This window comes from Phyllobates terribilis, unplaced genomic scaffold (genome assembly GCF_046119375.1).
Source record: "Phyllobates terribilis strain yellow unplaced genomic scaffold, ASM4611937v1 Scaffold_11__3_contigs__length_659146591, whole genome shotgun sequence".
Classification (NCBI taxonomy): Eukaryota; Metazoa; Chordata; class Amphibia; order Anura; family Dendrobatidae; genus Phyllobates; species Phyllobates terribilis.
This window is the reverse complement of record NW_027362771.1, coordinates 560,663,152-560,678,260: the sequence shown is the minus strand read 5'-3', so window position 1 is coordinate 560,678,260 and position 15,109 is coordinate 560,663,152. Positions and strand designations below refer to the sequence as shown.

Genomic DNA, 15,109 nt, shown 5'->3' with positions numbered 1-15,109 from the left:
ATGCTGTAGCAGAGCAAGGTAGGACCGGGTAAAGTTCTGGCTCCGCAGGGTTGATTAAATGCACATGGCTAGCTTTTTACTCAAAACCAGGGTATGTGTTCACTAGATATCAGTCTGCTAGATGTTGAGCAGAGATTAGTGTGCTGCTGGTGAGTGACTAGTCAAAATGTGAGCTGTAGCTGGGAGAGAGACATGCCATAGAGTCTGAATAGAGACTGCATGGGTCAGCTAGGAAAGCTGAGCAGTCTGTGTGCTAGAGCTAAAGAGAAATGTGTGGATGCCGCAGCCTGTTTACGGGACATAAAGTTGAACACTTCTGCTTGGCGCTGGAACTCAGGCTGAAGGGGATACTGAGACTGATGGGATTGGGCCTTTTCTATGTATGAGGTTTGCTACGGGAGAAAGGAGTGTTTATTTGCTGTGATACCTTTGTGCCATAACAGGGTGTTTTTGGTTTTGAATCCCTTGAAGTTTTATGAAAGCAATAAAATTGCACGTTTGGATCAAATTGCATTGCCTGTATAAATGCTACCTAGTGTCTACTGAGAGCGTGAATTCCTACTATGCATACATATCTTTTAACATATTTTAAGTCTACTGGTTGGATTTTCTTCATATTCTTGATAGGTTGTTTCCATTTGCATTTTCTTTATTTTCTCAGGTGGATAAATTATGGTTATGAACTTCAGTTCTTTTTACAGTACCCAAAATGTCTTCTTCAAAAAGTTTGAGTTCTATTATTACCTGCAACCATGAAGATTTTTATTTTTCTTTCTCTGCAAACAGGAGGGCAAACCTCAAGATTTACAGACCAGGAAATACAAGGGTGGGAATACAGAAAATGCTGATTGACGAAGGATGTTACGTGCTGGCCAACAGTCAACCAAATATTGGTGATGAATTGGAAATAGATGGAGACAGCAGAACTCTGGCAGGTTTGGATGTACACAGACTTGTACATGATGGAATAATAATTTTGTATTTAAGTTATTTATTTATTTTTTTTTATGTCAAAGATGAACACAAGATAGGAGAGTTATTTACCGGCCCAGTATCTTGGCGCCTTGGTTCCTCATCACAACTAATGCCCATAGAAACCAAAACTGACCCCATGAGAAGGTTTAATAATAATAATAATAATTGGATGATATCCAACGTATCATTTACTAAATTCCTGTGGACAATTCAGATAACCGCATTGTATTTCGCATTTCCCATTTGTACAAGATGTGGGATTCAAGTTCCCCCAAAAAAACAAATGTAATGTCAGGGAACATAAAAATAATAATTTTAATTGCATCTATTTTAGGCATACAGCTTAATTAGAAAAAGATTAAAGCAATTACCTGTGTTACTTTTCCAAATACAATAACATTTTATGTACAACATATTGCACTTGGCGGGGCACCGGTGTGCACTGTGTAGACAGGTGTACCCCCACACCCTCCAAACAAACAAACAGGTAACACCTTCAATGCAAAAATCCATGATTGCGGATTTATACAGAAGCACAACATGGAAATGGAATGGGACGGCGCGTGTAGGATCTGATAGCTTAACTTAAACAGGTTGTCCAGGGCTAGGACATTGCTGACCTATTCATAGAAAGCCTCAGTACCTGAGAATGGTCACTACACAGTGTGAGGAGCTTGGTGGTCTGGGTCCATACAGATGGCCATGGGTATAGGATGTTGATAACCTATCCTAAGAATGGTTCATCAATATACAAGACCTAAACAACCTCTTTCAATACTTTAGGAGAGGTCCATTGTAAGGAACTGTCAGAGGCAAAAAAGCTTTAAGAGGTTCACTTTTGACATAGATTTGTACTCATATTAGTGGTTACCTTTAGTTTATAAAATAAAATAAAACTTGTTTTCAAGCTGCAATCTTCATTCATTTTTAGACTCTCTAATATATAGATTGTAACATGGTACAAGTTTCACAGTTTTATTCTTGTAGGAGTGTCTCCCTCTGTAATACAGGCTGGATGTGAGCTCTGTGTGTATCCAGAGTGCTGCTGTCTTCAGTTGCCTTCATGTATAAGCACAGCTCTAATACCATACTTTCTTCTGCATGTACTTTTATCTTTATCTTTAATCTGTTATTAGTCTGTGTCTTCTGAGATACTTTCTCTCTGTTGTGGAGATCTGTGTATAACCCCCTTGCAGCTGCTATCTTTAACACTGATAGAAGGGAAAGGAAGAGCTGCCAGTACCAGGACCAGAAACTCTGAAGGATTTGTAACATTTTTGAAGAGCACTCCACTAGTTAAAGGACTTACATACTCTACAGAGGTAAAACAGTTGAACAATTCTTAATTAAATTTGCTTTTAGGAAGCAACTAAACAAAAATATAATTCTGCTAATACCCAGTAATGTTTGATTGACAGCATCATAAAGGGGCTTAACAGCTGAGATCCAAGTATATTGGAGGCGCCACTGCTCTTCCACATGAGTCTCTTTGCTGATATAGTCAATGAAGGCAATGCGGCATCCATGAAAGTGCTGCATACTCTGGATTGGTGTCTCATACCAAGAATTGGTGGCCAGTCCTAATTTTAATGTTCTAATTAAACAGATTCTGAATGGAAATGGGTTTTCTAAACTAATTAACCATTTTAATAAACTGTAAAATGTGATCATCACATTTTCTGGCCCCAGTCCTTGGATATCACATTGGGTTTGCCCAGAAAGGTCATTGTATTATCGCATTTATTCTAGTCAGATGGTCAACAAGTCGGAGCTCACCACAGATCTCTTCACTAACCTCAGTCAAGAATTTCTAACTTTCCAGATTTTTTAGGAAGTCACTTGTCCTTGGCGTATGACTTTATATAAAAGCTTGAAGTCAGCAATAAAGTAATTTCATCAGATGATTTGATTCAAGTACATATTACTTAAAGGGAAATCCTACTTCTGCCATCTTGTCCTAGGTAGGGAGTCCGTCAGCTCATCCCCAGGAAATGAGTATTCAAGTCTTTTAAAAGAAAGTTATCTTTAGAAAATGACATTTATGTTTAAATTTCGATTTTACACTAAATGTATTTTTTCTTTATTTTTTTGGCATCTCACAATTTAAATGAAAAGAAACATTAGAAATGTAGTAATTTTCACACTGACCACTGGGGCTTTTTTAGACTCTAACTTCCTGTTGTTTCAGGAAATCCACATGTACTGTACATTAGCAGCAATGAACAGACTCTCACCCTACTTTTTGTATTGAAGCATGTAATCACCATATGCAAGGAAGGGTCAGCTGTGATATCATCAATAGTGATTGGTAGATTCTGTGTTATCAGTGGTGTATACAGGTGTTATTTGTCATTGAAATCCTTCCTTTGATGATAAAGAAACTCTTCCTTAAAAGACAGGAAGTATGAATCTAAAATAGCCAGCAGGGGATCCTGCTATAAAAAAAATACATTGACAAAAAATAAAATAATAAAATATATACAACACAAAGAACTGACTTCTGAGGAAACCTGTCAGGTCTGACTATTAACCTGCAGATATAGGGTTAATCTGCAGGTTAATAGTGTTATGAAGGTGCACGGTTGCAGTACTGAAAGTGCGCTTACCTGGAGGAAATTAACTTTATTTTTCCTGGAAGCCACCGGCTTTCAGTCATGCAGGTGTGACGACGCAGCTTCAGTCACACCACTCAGTATACTATGGGCGGCGGCTGTAAATATGTCCTAGCACTTTGACTGACAGCCGACTTTGCACTGCTGATTGTGCTGTCCCTCAGTCCTGAGTGGGCTTACAGCCGAGCTGTGTGACTGAAGCTGCACCGACACACCTGCATAACTGAAAGCATTTTTCTCCCGATAGCAGCACGTTAAGTCCAGTGGCCGGGCACCTTCATAACACTATTAACCTGCAGATTAACCCAATATCTGCAGGATAATAGCAGGAGTTGGCAGAGATAGCTGTCTAAGGTGAAAGATAAACTTAATATAGCAGCCTATGTATGGAGGTGAAATGAACACAAATAATGTTTTATAGATGGGTGCAACAATATTTTTAAAGAATTCCTCTGAAAAAATCACCTTTTGCAGTAGTGTCCATTGTCATACTACATACTGGGATCGTCTTTTGGCGGTGACCTTAGTTTGTACTTCCCATAAGATAATTTGCTAATTATTATTATTCATTATTATAGCGCCATTTATTCCATGGCGCTTTACATGTGAAAAAAGGGGTATACATACATAAACAATCACAATGATCTTTAACAAAATGTGACGGCGACTGGTACAGGAGGAGCGATGACCCTGCCCGTGAGGGCTCACAATCTACAAGGGATGGGTGAGGATACAGTAGGTGAGGGTAGAGCTGGTCATGGAGCGGTATGGTGGAGCGAGGGTTACTGCAGGTTGTAGGTTTCCACGGTAGGCGAGAGTTTGATGTGTTGGGGTAGAGAGTTCCAGAGTAGGGGGGACGCACGGGAGAAATCTTGTATGCGATTGTGGGAAGAGTAGATAAGAGGGGAAGAGAAAGAGATCTTGTGAGGATCGGAGGTTGCGTGCAGGTAGGTACCGGGAGATTAGGTCATAGATGTATGGAGGAGACAGGTTGTGGATGGCTTTGTATGTCATGGTTAGGGTTTTGAACTGGAGTCTCTAGGCAATGGGGAGCCAGTGAAGGGATTGACAGAGAGGAGAGGCTGGGGAATAGCGGGGGGACAGGTGGATTAGTCGGGCAGCAGAATTTAGGATAGATTGGAGGGGTGCGAGGGTGTTAGAGGGGAGACCACAGAGCAGGAGGTTGAAGTAGTCGAGGCAGGAGATGATGAGGGCGTGCACTATTGTTTTTGCAGATTCTTGGTTGAGGAATGTGCGGATCCGGGAGATATTTTTGAGTTGGAGTCGGCAGGAAGTGGAAAGGGCTTGGATATGTGGTTTGAAGGAGAGATCAGAGTCCAGGGTTACCCCAAGGCAGCGAGCTTGGGGGACTGGGGAGAGTGAACAGCCATTGACGTCGATAGATAGGTCAGGTGGGGGGGATGAATGAGATGGTGGAAAGATGATGAATTCTGTTTGCCTGTTTAGTCACCTTAAGGAGCTGTAGGTGTGTAATAAAATGTCAAATGCAGATGTAATGTACTCATTGCTCGGGTCCAGCAAATTGTAATGCTCGGGTGCTCGACTCGAGCAACGAGCCCATTGTAAGTCATTGGGAAAAACAAGCATTTTTCTGGCCCCTCTTCCCCCCGGAGGTCTGGAGGGGGCCTATAAATTGGCCAAATCCATGGAAACAGTGCTCAAATGACATGAGAACAGCATGGGGAAGACCCCCAGAAGCATCTCTGACTCCCAGGTCACTGAAGTGAACAATGTTGTCAGAGTATTACTCCACTTTTACGGACTGACAATAAAACATACAAAAACTAAGCCAAAATGGATTTTCCTGGAAAAAATGTCAAGAATCATTCCTTCCAAGGTAATGACTTGTATATAAGGCAAAATAAATAACTAAGAACAAAAATACTCCTCCACACCTTGGGCTATGTTCATGCGTAGCGTTTTTGCACTTTTGCATTGCTTTCAAAGGTGAAAAATACATTCACCGGTAAATTCAATTATAACATTTTACTACCTTATCTGTCCATGTGATGTGTGAGACATGATCAGACACATCCTGTTTCATTTAATAATAATAATAATTTTTATTTCTATAGCTCCAACATATTCCGCAGCACTTTACATTTTAGAGGAGACTTGTACAGACAATAAAAGACATTACAGAATAACAATAATCACATAAATCAGATACCAGGAGGAGTGAGAACCCTGCTCGCAAACTTACAATCTATGAGGAAATAGGGGAGACACGAAAGGTGGATGGTAACAATTGCTTGTATTGTATGGTCAATCATCAATGTAATAAAAATGGTAATCACTTAATGCTAAATGAACCAGTTACCAACCAGTATGTGAACAGGAACAGACACATAAGTTTATTAAGTACATGGAGGTGAATAAACAGATGATACGAGGGACCTGGTTTGGAAGCAAATTTTGTATGGGGGAAAAAAAAGGGATAGTTAGATAAGGGAGGTGGGGCGATAGGCCAGGCTAAAGAATTGTGGTTTTAGGGCACGCTTAAAACTGTGGGTATTGGGGATTAAACGAAGAGTGGGAGGTCCGGATTATTGAGGATGTTAATCTTAGTCATTAGCAGAACTGAGGGCAAGGTAAGCTGGTAGACTGAGACGAGAGAGGAGATGTAAGGCGGTGCTGAAGCATGGAGCGCTTTGTGGGTGAGGGTGATGAGACTATATTGAATGCTGTAGCGGAAGGGTAACCAGTGCAATGACTGGCACAGGGTTGAGGCATCGGTGTAGCGGTTGGCGAGGAATATGATCCTGGCTGCTGCATTTAGGATGGATTGGAGAGGGGAAAGTTTAGTAAGAGGGAGACCGCTTAGTAGAGTAGTCCAGACGAGAATGAATCAGAGCGACAGTAAGAGTTTTTGCAGAGTCAAAGGTAATAAAAGGTTAAATTCTAGAAATGTTTTTGAGATGTAAATGACATGGGTGGGCGAGTGATTGGATCTGGGGAGAGAAGGAAAGATCTGAATCAAGTATAACCCCCAAGACAGTGGGCTTGTTGCTGGAAAGGTAATGATGGAGCCACACACGGAGATGGCAATGTTGGGCATAGGTAGGTTAGTGGAGGGAGGAAACACAAGAAGTTCAGTTTTTGACGGATTCAGTTTCAGATAGAGGGAGGACATAATAATAGAGATGGTGGAAAGACAATCACTGGTGTTTTGTAATAATTCAGGGGTGAGGTCAGGAGATGATGTATATGTGGCACCCTGCTGTTCACAGGTACCACAGGACCCAGGGTGCATGGATGGACTTCTCCTCAAGAGGCCCTCACTACATACAAACACCTCCACCCTTCCACCTCATACCACCAGAGAGAGCCCATTAGGGATATATATATATGGAGGGTGGAGCCTGGCAGTTCAGTCAGTCAGACAGAGTCAGAGAGTCTGAGAGCGTGCTGCCGCTGAGAGCAGCGAAGACGCAGCACGTCTGCTGCTGTGTTCTGAGGGCCCCGAGTGTGGCCGACGGCGAGGAGGAGAGGAGAGAGGAGTTGAGGGGGCAGAGGAGCATCATAGGCTCACCCCGAATATACAAACCAGACACCGGGTCCGCGCCTACAGGGTCCTTTATACCCAGTAGGGATCACCGGCATACCAGGAGGACTCCAAGTCCCTGGCCGACCTGAAGCTAAACCCTTAACAGGATCAGGAACCACAAAGGCCCCAGCGTTACCAGGGATAGTGGTTTCCAGCCGAAGGTCCTACTACCAAGCGACAGGTGAAGGAACAGCACGACACATAAGCTAGGCCCAGTTGCAGGCTGGCCAGGAGCATACAGAGAAGCAGACACGGACCAGGAGGCCTTATACCTGCTCACTAGGGAGAAGTCCTGAAGTGCGCCCATCCTACTGAGTACTCTGGACCGTACCTGACATCCGCACCAGTAAAGGTATTGAAGCGAATCCCCTGTCTCCGTCAGTTACTCCTGCTGCGCCATTCCGCCTGCACTACAGGTCCCAGCATCACCACCCACCATCAAACTCTACCCTGCCCTGAGGCCCGCTCCACCTGTGGGGAGCTGTTCCATCCCAGCTGCCTTATCAACTGCTTCAGAGGTCTGCAGCAGCGCTGGTACAAATTACCAGAAACCACAGGTGGCGTCACGATCGAACTATAAACCCCATATAAACTTTTCCCCCTTTTAGTTGACCGCCCTGGGTCACGGACTGGGTCAGCCACTGTGACATATCCCTTTCCCCCAGCATCTATCGGCTGGGACTCCGAGTACCCCACTGCCCTGGGGGCGCGTCAACTTCTGGCGTCACGAACAGGATTTCGTGCCCGTGTTTTTAACTGTGGTGAACATCGCCGCCATTACCGCGTCGCCGCGTGTGAAGAAGAGGGGCCTAACCGCGGGAATCGGAGAGGCATGACTGCTAGAAGTGCGCAAAGCTCAAGCCCCGCCTCGCGCTCTGACGCAGCACCTGGAAGCGTCAGGTCCTGGAAGGAGACCGTCGTCTGCGGAGCTGTGGCCTACCCGATTAAAGAAACAGGAGGTAGGCTACGGTTCACTAGGGGGGCGCAACCATGGCTGACGACCAGCAAGCCGCCGGAGCACCGGATAACGCTCCCGATGCTGAACTTGCGCCCAGCGCCGCTCAGGCCGGAGCGGCCGCCCCACCAGCAGGGGTCGTGACTCCATTGATATGACGCACCCCTGGGGCAATGGGGTTCTCAGCAGCCGGGCCTATGGATGCTGGGGGGGTATGTCACAGTGGCTGGCCCAGCCCGTGGTCCAGGGCGATCAACCAAAAAGGGGGATTGTAACTTGGATAGGAAAAATAAAATAAATAGTTTGTGACGCCCCCTGTGGTACCTGGTAAGGTTTACCAGTGCTGCTGCAGACCTCCGGGGGGTGATGGGATGGCAGCTGAAGTGTTTCTGCTCCCCACAGGTGGAGCGGGCCCCCGGGGCAGTGTGGAGTTTGATGGTGGTTGGTGATTCTGGGGCTTGTAGTGCAGGTGGTAGTGATGGCACAGCTGAAATAATGGACGGAGGCAGTGGGGTGCAGTCATCCGAGTCTTTACTCACAGTTGTCATGTACGTTCCACTGATACACTGCGCGGGTGCCAGCCTCCCACGTCGCGCTGATTTCACCAGACCGGGGATTCAGCTCTTCCTCCTAGGTTAGGAGCACCTGACGAAACCCCGCTTTCTTATGTTCCTCTCTAGACCGACTTCACGCTGGGTTTTCTCCCTCCTGCCTGCGCTTCCCCACTCACAGTCCCGCTCGGGTGCTCTGAAGTCCCTCTGGGCAACTTGGAGTTCCCAGACCTGCTTGACCCTCACGGTGACTAGGATGAGGCTTTGGCAACTGCACTATAAAAGCCAGAAGCCTCCGGTTTTTCCAGCCGAGACCTGAAGTAACACGGCTGGTCCAGGGGCCGGTCCCCTGCTTGCGGCCTGATCCCTCTGTCTTCTGACAGATTTGGGGCGTACGGTGTCACACTGTCTCTGTATACTGGAGGTAGGGGGCCTAAGCTGACCCTAAGCTGGGGCCCTGACTAATCCCTCAACCTGGAGGTACTGTTAAAGGTACAGAGGTCCAGGCCGCCAGCGTAACCCCTACCTCCTGAGGATCCCTGCACCTAAGTAATCTAGTCCTGAGAAGGACCCCGATCACAACAAAAGAGGACAAGTAATAATATGCCCACACACAGTACTTAGACGAACGAGACAGTACAAGGGAAAAACCAAAACCACCTTGCATACAAAGACTACACAACTACAACAGAGGGAACACGAACGGGAAAGGAGATAAATGATAAAGCGAGGAAGGGAAAATACACTCCAAATACACTTATCTCAGAAACTCCAAATACCACGATCCGCTCTGTAAGTCTGTATGAAAAGCTTTCACCGACACTTCCCAAACAGACCAGCAGGCATTTGAAGGAGACTCACTACAGCAGCATTGATTGCAGCTGGGCGAGGCTGAACCTCGTCTAGCACAGAGAGAAAGAGAATTAACTCCCTCACTGCCGAAAACACAAAGCACCAAAAAGTCAGCTGCGAGAAGTCAGGCTGTGTAATCGTGACGATCTTCGTGGCGACACACCCGTGACAGTACCCCCCCTTCTACGAGGGGCCTCCGGACCCTCAGGGCCAGGTTTATCCGGGTGAGTAGTGTGGAAGGCCCGAACTAATCGGTCTGCGTTAATATCCGACGCAGGAACCCACATCCTCTCCTCAGGACCATACCCTTTCCAATGAACCAGGTACTGAAGGGACCGGCGATTAAAGCGTGAATCGATGACCCTCGATACCTGGAACTCCAAGTTACCCTTGACCACCACTGGAGGGGGAGGTAAAGGTGACGGTACCACCGGCGCCACATACCTCTTAAGCAACGATCTGTGGAACACGTTGTGAATTTTAAACGTAGGGGGGAGGTCAAGACGGAATGCCACCGGATTAATAATAGAACTGATTCTGTACGGCCCGATGAACCTGGGACCCAGTTTCCAGGAGGGAACCTTAAGTTTTATATTCCTGGTAGACAACCATACCCGATCGTTCACACTAAGGTCCGGACCAGACACTCTCCTCCTATCAGCCATACGTTTGTATCGGTTCCCCATAGTATTCAGATTCTTCAGCACCCCTCTCCATACTGAAGCGAGTGATGAGGAAAATCGTTCCTCCTCAGGAACCCCCGAAGAGCCCCCCCTACTGAAAGTACAAAACTGGGGGTGAAAACCATATGCCCCAAAAAACGGGGACTTACCAGTGGACTCGCTCCGCCTATTATTGAGAGCAAACTCTGCCAGAGGTAAGAAAGAAGCCCAGTCCTCCTGGTTCTCTGACACAAAACACCGGAGATATGTCTCCAAGCTCTGGTTCATACGTTCCGTCTGACCGTTGGTCTGAGGGTGAAAAGCCGATGAGAATGACAAATGCATCCCCCGCCGTGCACAAAACGCCTTCCAGAACTTGGACACAAACTGAGACCCCCGATCAGACACCACATCGGAGGGTACCCCGTGAAGCCTCACAATCTCCCCAATGAACACCTGCGTAAGAGTTTTAGCATTAGGGAGAGCCGGAAGAGCGATAAAATGTGCCATCTTGCTGAACCTGTCCACTACAACGAGTATGACCGTTTTACCCGAAGACGGAGGGAGTTCCGTAATAAAGTCCATAGACAGATGAGTCCAAGGACGCTCCGGGATCTTCAAAGGTAAGAGGGCCCCAGACGGACGGGTATGTGAGGTCTTAGAGCGCGCACAAACCCCACAGGACGCGACAAAAGTTACCACCTCCTTATGTAAGTTAGGCCACCAAAACCGACGCGAGAGAAGATCCACAGTTGCTTTACTCCCCGGGTGTCCTGCCAAAACTGAGTTATGGTGTGCCTCGATCACCTTTTGTCGCAACTGATCTGGAACAAACAGTCTCCCCGGAGGTCCAACAGGGGCGTCCCCCTGAGCCTCCAATACCTCCTCCTCCAGCTCAGAGCATACTGCCGAAACCACCACCCCCTCCTGAAGGATAGGAATCGGGTCGTCCGTATTCCCGGCCCCAGGGAAACTACGAGATAAGGCATCCGCCTTTACATTTTTTGACCCAGGACGATATGTAACGACAAAATTAAACCTGGTAAAAAACAATGACCACCTAGCTTGTCTGGGATTCAGACGTTTCGCGGACTCCAGATATAGCAGGTTCTTGTGATCGGTGATGACGGTGACCGGATGGACTGCCCCCTCCAAAAAATGGCGCCACTCCTCAAAAGCTAACTTAATGGCTAAGAGTTCCCTATTGCCGACATCGTAATTCCTCTCAGCGGACGACAATTTTTTAGAGAAAAAGGCGCACGGATGCCACTTACCAGGGGACGAAACTTGTGACAATACTGCTCCCACCCCTACCTCGGAAGCGTCTACCTCTACAATGAATGGCTGTGACGCATCAGGTTGAATGAGTATGGGTGCCGAGGCAAAACATTTTTTCAAGCAGGAGAATGCTTGACAAGCCTTGTCAGACCACCTAGAAAAATCCGTCCCCTTTTTAGTCATGTCTGTGAGAGGCTTAACCATGGACGAGAAATTACGAATGAACTTCCGGTAATAATTAGCAAACCCCAGGAAACGTTGTAGTGCCTTAAGATTCTCTGGCCGATCCCACTCAAGAACTGCCCGCACTTTCCCAGGGTCCATACGAAAACCGGACGCTGAAACCAGGAAGCCTAAAAACTGGAGTTCCTGTACGGCGAACACACACTTTTCCCATTTGGCATACAGTTTATTATCCCGCAAGATCTGTAACACCTGCCTAACGTGCTCCTGATGAGACACCAGATCCGGCGAGTAAATTAAGATATCATCCAGATATATGACAACAAACTGTCCCACCAGGCGGCGAAAAATGTCATTAACAAAGTGTTGGAACACCGCCGGGGCATTAGTCAGACCGAATGGCATGACAAGGTTCTCATAATGCCCCTCCGGAGTGTTAAACGCCGTCTTCCACTCATCCCCCTCCTTCATCCTAATCAGATTGTACGCCCCCCTGAGATCCAACTTAGAGAACCATTTGGCGCCCACGATCTGATTAAAGAGATCGGGAATAAGTGGGAGTGGATACGGATCTCGGACCGTAATCCGATTAAGTTCACGGAAATCCAGGCAAGGGCGTAGGCCTCCATCTTTCTTCTTAACAAAGAAGAACCCCGCAGCCACCGGTGAAGATGAAGGTCTAATATGCCCCTTAGCCAGACTTTCTGAAATATAATCCTTCATGGCCTGCCTCTCAGGACCAGAAAGGTTATACAACCTAGCTTTAGGTAACTTGGCCTCAGGGAGCAGTTTTACAGAACAGTCATACTCGCGATGAGGAGGTAGTTCCTGACACCCTTTCTCCGAGAATACATCCTCAAAGTCCGCCAGAAATGGAGGTAAGACCCAAGGAGTAACCGCACCGATGACCGTGTTCATGCAGTTTTTATTACAGAATTTACTCCATTGGCTTATCTCTCTGGTTTGCCAATTAATAACCGGGTTATGCTTAGTTAACCAAGGAAGGCCCAACACTATAGGAGTGGGAAGACCCTCCAACACGTAGCAAGACAACAGTTCTTTATGTATCGCCCCCACTTGAAGTTTTACGTCATGCACAGCTTGCAAAAAACTTCCCTGACCGAGAGGCCTGGCATCGATCGAGAATATGGGGATGGGTTTAGCCAACTCACTCAATCGCATACCTTGAACCCGGGCAAACCGAGCATCAACCAGATTAGCCCCGGCCCCACTATCCAGAAGAACAGATATCCTCTCAGTTCTCGTACCCACCACCACCTCCGCCGGTACGAGAAACTGAGACGAACCTAGGGACGAAATACCTACTCCCAGATTGCCGTCCACCACACAACCTGGGATCAACAGTTTTCCGACGACTCTTCACTCTGCAAGGGACGGGATGGACACCCCCCAATAAAATGTCCCTTTCTCCCGCAGAAGAAACACCTTCCTGTCTTATGGCGCACCACCGGTCCCCTCCCCCGAAATGATGTCCCTCCTAATTGCATAGGCTCCTCTGGACTGACCAGGGGAACCACCATATGAGGGGACCTTGTAGGAGGTGGAGTCATCACAGGGGGTCGAGTTATCCCGCACCTCTCCCGAAGCCGTCTGTCAACGCGAATAGCCAGGGCCATAGCGGCTTCCAGTGACGCGGGAGAGTCATACTGTGCCAACACATCCTGTAATTTGTCGGATAAACCTTGACAAAACTGGCTCCTAAGAGCCGGGTCATTCCACTGGGTGTCCGTGGCCCACCTACGGAACTCCGAACAGAATTCCTCTGCCGGACGATCTCCCTGCTGGATCCTACGTAACTTAGTCTCAGCAAGGGAGATCCGATCTGGGTCATCATATACGAGTCCCAGAGCAGCGAAAAACCTATCCACTGACTGGAGAGCCGGGGAGCCCGGGGGAAGAGAGAACGCCCAAGATTGTGGGTCCCCTTGTAGGAGCGAGATGACAATTCCCACCCTTTGTTCTTCACTCCCCGATGACCGAGGCCGCAGCCGAAAGTACAATTTGCATGCCTCCCGGAAAACAAAAAACTTGTCCCGCCCCCCAGTGAACCTGTCAGGGAGAGCTACTTTAGGTTCTGGTCCGGCTTGCTCCAGAGGATGCAAAACCTTGGACCTAACGTCCGCCAGCTCCATGGACAAACTCTGCAACTGCCGAGCTAGACCGGCTACTGGATCCATGGTAGCTGGAGAAAAACTAAGTGGGTCGGTGAAAATGTCACACTGTCTCTGTATACTGGAGGTAGGGGGCCTAAGCTGACCCTAAGCTGGGGCCCTGACTAATCCCTCAACCTGGAGGTACTGTTAAAGGTACAGAGGTCCAGGCCGCCAGCGTAACCCCTACCTCCTGAGGATCCCTGCACCTAAGTAATCTAGTCCTGAGAAGGACCCCGATCACAACAAAAGAGGACAAGTAATAATATGCCCACACACAGTACTTAGACGAACGAGACAGTACAAGGGAAAAACCAAAACCACCTTGCATACAAAGACTACACAACTACAACAGAGGGAACACGAACGGGAAAGGAGATAAATGATAAAGCGAGGAAGGGAAAATACACTCCAAATACACTTATCTCAGAAACTCCAAATACCACGATCCGCTCTGTAAGTCTGTATGAAAAGCTTTCACCGACACTTCCCAAACAGACCAGCAGGCATTTGAAGGAGACTCACTACAGCAGCATTGATTGCAGCTGGGCGAGGCTGAACCTCGTCTAGCACAGAGAGAAAGAGAATTAACTCCCTCACTGCCGAAAACACAAAGCACCAAAAAGTCAGCTGCGAGAAGTCAGGCTGTGTAATCGTGACGATCTTCGTGGCGACACACCCGTGACATACGGGTGCCGTCCTGCACTCGCCGTACCCCCTGGGATCCCTTCAATAGAACGGAGCCTTTCTCCTCTGCTCCCCTCCTGGGCCTCTAGCACTAGGCCCCACTTGTGGGGCAGAGCTCCTAAGACTCTGCTCCCAGACTGTTCTCATTCACTTCTTCACTGACTGCTCTCCACTGACTGTCCTGCCACCCTAAGATGGCTTCCCTTTATATACCTCCTACAATGGTGCTCCCCTACTCTACATCCTCCACCCACACCCGCTACTGGTTCCCCCTACCTTTGGTTCCCCCCACTCCAGCCAAGGACAGGGCTCAGCAGGTACATAATGCATCTCGCCCTTCCAGCCGGCCTGGAGTAGTGTAGTGTTGAATGTGGGTGTTGGGGTTCCGGGCAGCACTCCCTCCTTACCTGAGAGAAGGAGATACCACACCTCTGGGTGAGGTGCAGTACCTCTGTGGCGACTGAACCCTCAGGGGCGCCACACTCCCCCCTGGTAAAACACAGCTTGTCCGCAGGCTGTAACTGAGTAAAACACGGTATATTAGACATGCAGTTTTTAGAATGCATTCTCATATAAGATTGTAACAAAAACATTTCTTCCCTTTATGGGAGGCAC

General features: G+C 47.5%; 1 long non-coding RNA gene across 1 annotated transcript in view; it reads left to right on the top strand.

Moving 5' to 3' along the window:
- Positions 1 to 15,109, top strand: part of LOC141166909 (uncharacterized) — a 344,660-nt gene that overhangs the window by 113,640 nt on the left and 215,911 nt on the right. Inside the window, exon 2 of the long non-coding RNA XR_012251359.1 lies at positions 787 to 935. This is a non-coding gene — a long non-coding RNA (uncharacterized lncRNA). The remainder of the gene's footprint in view (positions 1 to 786; positions 936 to 15,109) is intronic.